Below are 6,000 nucleotides of genomic sequence, written 5' to 3'. Positions count from 1 at the left end.
CTCCTTGAAGAATTTACTTAGGAGGGCTCAGGTCCTCGATTTAAAACGGCTATTTGGGGGCGCCTGGGTGGCTCAGTGGGTTAAAGCCTCCGCCTTTGGCTCAAGTCATGGTCTCAGAGTCCTGGGATTGAGCCCCACATCCAGCTCTCTGCTCAGCAGGGAGCCTGCTTCCCTTCCTCTCTCTCTGCCTGTCTCTCTGCCTACTTGTGATCTCTGTCTGTCAAATAAATAAATAAGTAAATTAAAAAAAACAAACAAACGGTTATTTGTTCGCCTCAAGATGCCACCGGCATGTCAGAAAGATTTCACCTCTTATGCCAATTCTGTTGCTTGGGAATGGCCCTTGGCGTCCTCAAGGGTCTGGACTCAGCAGAAGAGTGTGACGGTTGAGCGACAGCGACAGACATAAACGGTACGGATGCTTGTACAGCTGCTGCCTCCCACCTGCCTTCTTGTCAAAGATTTTGCATTCCCTTGCAAAATGTCAAAGAGCTAACAGAGTGGGGAGAAGCCACCTAGACAACGCAGAGTTTGCTAATGCTTTCCAACAAATCAGTTCTTCTCTCTAGGCCACCGTCTCCCATCCTGATAGTTAAGGATTTTGAGCTTCTTGATGCTGTGGACCAGGCTGGCTCTGACGACCTTTGCTTACAGTGGAGGGGGTTCAGTAAATAAGCAGTGAGGAATTGCCTGTCCCCGAGGGCATGTTTATTCTCAGGAAGGCTCAGGCCTACTGACCCAGGGCCCGTGTAGGCTCTGTCTAAGGGAACTGTCCAGTGGCGCGGGCAAAATGAACCATGAGGCTGCCCAGGACAGCATTCTGTGCAACAGCCTTGAGGTGGATCCAAGTTTCAATGTCTAGCGACAGGGGACTCATCAAATAAATTGTGGGCCAGCAGGCAGTTGTCACAAAACAATGTAGAGAAATGAATCAGAGGCTCTTAGCAAATGAAAAAAAGAGAAGTTTCTTCTATATTTAAGAAAAAAAAAAATTAGGGGTGCCTGGGTGGCTCAGTCGTTAAACATCTTAGATCTCTGGGATCAAGCCCCGCATCAGGCTCCCTGCTTGGCGAGAAGCTTACTTCTTCCTTTCCACTCCCCCTGCTTGTGTTCCCTCTTTCGCTGTGTCTCTCTCTGTCAAATAAATAAATAAATAAGATCTTTAAAAAAATAAAAAATTTTTTCCGTCTAGAAAAAATACTGGAAGGAAACTCACCAGAAGCGGAACGATGCTTAGTTCTTGGAAGTGTCACCCTAGGTGACTTTTACCATCTTCTTTGTGTTTTCAGAATTTAAAAAGATTTTACACCGAATGGATTTTTTGATCAGCAAACAGTCCATGAAATGGATTGAAAATGAGTAAATAAAGGTTGGGTGGAGAACAAGGTTGTGGAAGAAGCTGGACTCCTTTCCCAGGGCCACCCACAGCCCCAGCCGTGCAGGCTTCCAGGGAAGCGGGCTGCAGACTGGCCAGCAAATGGGCAGAGAGGGCACCTTTGCAACAAAAGCCCAGTCATGCCATCCCGGAACCGCCACGGCAGCCTCCCGAGCATAATCCCTCTTTGTGGGGCAGGAATAGGTTAGAGTTAGTGCAAACAAGCCCTGGCTAAGCCAGACAGCTAGCTCTTCTGGGGAGATAAAGACCAAATATGTCCTGCCCTTGTAGGGCTCACAGTCAAGGTGTGTGTGTGTGTGTGTGTGTGTGTGTCCTAGAGGGACAGAGAGGTCAGTGCAGGCAGAGGGCCAGGCTCTCTCCCCACTCTGGCAGCATGGGATAGGGTGGAGGTCAGCTAGATGGTGGTAAGTGCTCTAAGAAGGGGAAGCCCATGGAGATAGTGCTGTAAGTGAGGTGGGCCCAGGCCTGCCGTGGCAAGGGCTGTGATGGAGGCTGGCCCAGGGTTTGTCATCAGGGCCAGAGTGTGGGACACAGGCAAAGTGTCAAATGCTAAAGCAGGTAGGTGATCAGTGCTGTGATGGGGGTCCACACCCACCTAGGGTGGGACGGTTGCCAACAGCGCAGAGGGTGTGTGCTGTTCGACTGGGGAGGAGGGTAGATCAGAAAAGCTTTCATGGAAGGGGTAACATTCGATCTGGTCTTCGGGGATAAGAGTAAGAGGCTGAGAATGAAGGCTAGGAGAGGGGAGCTTTCTAGGAGGAGAAGAAAATAAGGAGATGGGTTTTGGAGAGTGAGTTTGGGGGCTCATCTAAGCGATGGATCAGAGTTGGTGGCAGGGAAGTGGACTGGGGCCATTTGCACCAGAAACCCGACCACAGGTTGGAGGTGAAGTGGGGCTGGGGTCCTGGGAGCTCCTTGGCATGCCCCAAGGAGCACACTGCAGTGGAGCCCCCATCAGGGCAGGGGCCAGTCTGGTCTGTGCTCTGAAACCAGGCCTCTGGGACCCTGCTTGTCTGAACGCCCTGGTCCAGCAGTCCTGGGGCCTCCCTCTCTCTCACATACACACAAGTTTGGTTTCTGCATGACTTTGTCTCTTTTTTCTGTCCTCTTCCCTCTGTCTCTGTCCATTTCTTTCGTGCCACCTCAGAGGCCCAGGAGAGTCCTGTGGAGAGCGCAGGTGTTGGTGCTTTGAGAGGTGATACTCTGCTATACACACACACACACACACACACACAGCCTTGGCCCAATGTGTGGCCAGAGGAGCCCTGTCCTCATTACCGAGCAGTTGCTGACTCAGCTGAGGATGTTGAAGGGAACCCCCCTACTAGATCAGGACTCACTCCCTTTCCAGGCCCTGTTCCAGCACCCTGTTAACTAACACCCCCCTGCCACCCCCCACCCCCAGCCCCAGATGGCAGTGCTGCTGGGAAGCTGAGCTGCAGACAGCTTGACTAGGGCTTACTTTGAGCAGAAGCAAGGTCGTGTGAGGGTGCTCTTAACATGAAGCTTTCTATTACGATTATTGTAGTTATTATGGACACTGGGTACCTATACCTGGAAAAAGGAAAAAACAAGTGGTTTTTACAACTTGGGGGATGTTATGAGAACTATCCTTTGGAATTTCCATCTGTCCTTAGAAACCGGGTCTGGATCAGTGTGTATGGGCTGGAGAATGGGAGTTTGCCTAGGAGATGGGGGCCCCTGGATCAGGCACCTGGGAGCAGCTGAGTCTGCAAAAAGGGAGCCTTATTTTGGCAGGCTCAGAGGTTCAGCCTTGTCTTCCCCCAAATGGTCATCTTCTGAGACAGAGTCTCAGGGATGGCTAGGTCAGGAGGGTAGGGAAGGCCTCACTGGCAGCCCCAGGGCAGATCCAGGGAGGCACCTACACCTGTAGCTGGAGACTTGCCTGCGGCAGGGGGTGCAGGTTAGGGGTCTGTCCTCAATATTTCTTCCTGACTCCGTGGGTTCTCTTTACTAGCGCAGGACTGGCAGGACAGACAGATGTAGTCAGCCAGCAGGTCAGTTGGCTGGCAGCTAATCGTATTACACATCAACTGTGTGTGGGCACAATTCTGGGTGATTTGGGCATAGCAAGGAGCAAACAGACCGCCCCCTGCCTTGCCAGGGCTCACATTCTCTGGGGAGAGAGAGCGTGAGCCAGAAACGGACAAGGAAATGTCAAAAACACAGCGCTCACTTGTCTCAGTCTTGAGGGTAGAGAACAACAACAACAAAAAAAATAGAGAACGGAAGGTATGGAATGCTGGGACTCAACCATCAGGGCACCATGAGGGTTTGAGCAGATTTAGCAACCTGGGAACTCAACGCCTTCCCCCAACACCGCGCGCACGCACGTGCACGGACACACATGTATGCGTATGCATCCGCGCACGCGCACGGATGCAGGGATGCGCACGCGTGCGCACATGCGCACTTGCGCCCCAGGCAACTCTTCCCTACTTTAGCCTCCACATTTCACGTGTTTGACCTTGGAACCGACTCAGGGGCTAATTCTATATGGAAGGAGGGGTGACAGAGGTATAGAATAGGCATGGCCTTCCCATTTCTGAGCGTGCACTCCCTCCCAGCCTCCAGCCAGCCCGATCACTACTGCTCCCCTCATTGGACCGATAAGGAAATGGAGGTGCAGGCAGGTGGGGTGACTTGCTCAAGGTCACACAGCTACCGGGACGAGAGGTCAGGATATGGTCCATTGGACTCCGAAGTTGCCCTCCGTCTTCCTGCCGCCATGTCCCACATGCCTGTCGTTCGTTGGTGTGCTGTCCTCACCTGCCTGCCGCATCTGCCTTCACATTTTGCTGTATCTGCCAAGGCCTACGATTCCTGTCTCCTCAACACGCGTTTGGGTGAGTGGAAATCACGTTTAATTTTTCTATTTCTGACAGGAAATTGTTTAACCGTACCCGAAGTGCAAAAGCAACACTGCTTCCCATAAATCGGAGGTAACAGCGCTGCAGCAGTGGCTACAGAGGATATTACTGGCTGTACTTAAGCTGATTGGGCGCTTAGGCACTCTTTGCTTACGTTATTAACCAATGTAAAAATTTAACCCCACACCGATGCCTGCTACTGGACACTATTTTATCCTCATTTTTCGGATAAGGTTTGGATGAGTCCCCTTCTGAGAGGCGACGAATTTTTTCTAAAGTCACAGTGACAACAAACAGGAGCATGTTGTTGGACTCTGGATCCCCATGCTGCCTGCTCAGGGCGCCTGGAGAGAGTGCCCAGTGGAGAGCTGCTGAAGGTATTCTAGCATTCTGCTGAGCCCTTATTGGAAGGACTGAGAAAGAGTAGGAAGGTGAATGACTTTCTCATTCCCGTTGATGGTGTGGGGGGCAGCCCAGCTTCTGGAAGACCCGCACCAAGCTGTCAATCACATAGCAAGAAATGCTTTGGAGTGCTTTCTAAGTATGGGCCAGCCAGATTACTAATGTCTTACCATGTGGCAGTTGTGTCCACTGGTATCAGTAGAGGCTCTAAAAGCCAAATGAAGTGAGTTCTTGAACATTTTCTGGACTCAGAATCTCTTTGAACTGACAATGCCTTGCTCTTTGCTTATCTCTACTTCCTGGGGCCCAGGAGGGGAGCAGGGGAACCCATCAGGCACCTCACTTAAAGTTACCCACGTGGATAAAGTTCCTGTGCTAACATTTACTCACTTAGTCACCCAGTCTCCAGGAGAGGGGAAAGGTAAACCAGCAGATTCACCTGAAGGTGGGGGCATCACTGAACGGGAAAGGGATGTTCAGGGTGCACACCCCCACCCTCCCCGCACCTGCTTCCCACCCTGCTTCTCAGTACATTTGAGCAAAGTTTGCAGCATTTTTTGCTTCTGGGAGAGGCTACTCCAGAGTTTCCTTGCACAGAGGGCCTGGCTTCTGGCCTCTTTCCACTCATTCTTCACCTCCCCCTCTTGCCTCCTGGGTCCCCCAACCAGTGGTGTCTCTGGCCTCCCTTTTGTCCCCTGCATGGCCTGGCCTCATGTCTGGCCCCATCACTTTTTGCCTGGGGCAGTTGCAGCAACCTCCTCGCTGGCCTCCCCGGGCTTGGCCTGCCCCCCTCAAATTTTCTGTCTGCAAGGTAGCCATAGCTAGACTCATCCTCCCTTCCTCTAACATTTTCTTATGAAAGTTTTCTTTTCTTTTCTTTCTTTTTAAAGATTTTATTTATTTATTTGATAGAGAGAGAGAGAGCACATGCAGGGGGAGTGGCAGAGGGAGAGGCAGAAGCAGGCTCCCCACTGAGCAGATGTGGGGCCTGATCCCAGGATGCTGGGATCATGATCTGAGCTGAAGGCTGATGCTTAACCGACTGAACTACCCAGGTGCCCAAGCAAGTTTAGTTTTACAGATAACACCATGTAAATCCTGCCCATCCATCTTATTTGTTTGATGCATTTCATAAGTTGCTGCTGTCAGCACCCTTCCCAGTAATTCAGCACATATATTATTACCTGGAGTCCACTGTTTGTTTGTACGTGGGCTTTCAGTTAGGAGGAAGGCCAAGGTGCACCTTTCTTTGGACTTCCAGCACCTGGAGGGTGCTGATTCCTCCAACATCTGCTGCTTCTCCTAGGATGC

The sequence above is a fragment of the Mustela putorius genome, unplaced genomic scaffold, assembly GCF_011764305.1.
Source record: "Mustela putorius furo isolate JIRA1106 unplaced genomic scaffold, ASM1176430v1.1 tig00000743_pilon_pilon_pilon, whole genome shotgun sequence".
Taxonomy (NCBI): domain Eukaryota; kingdom Metazoa; phylum Chordata; class Mammalia; order Carnivora; family Mustelidae; genus Mustela; species Mustela putorius.
Note: the sequence above shows the minus strand (reverse complement) of the source record.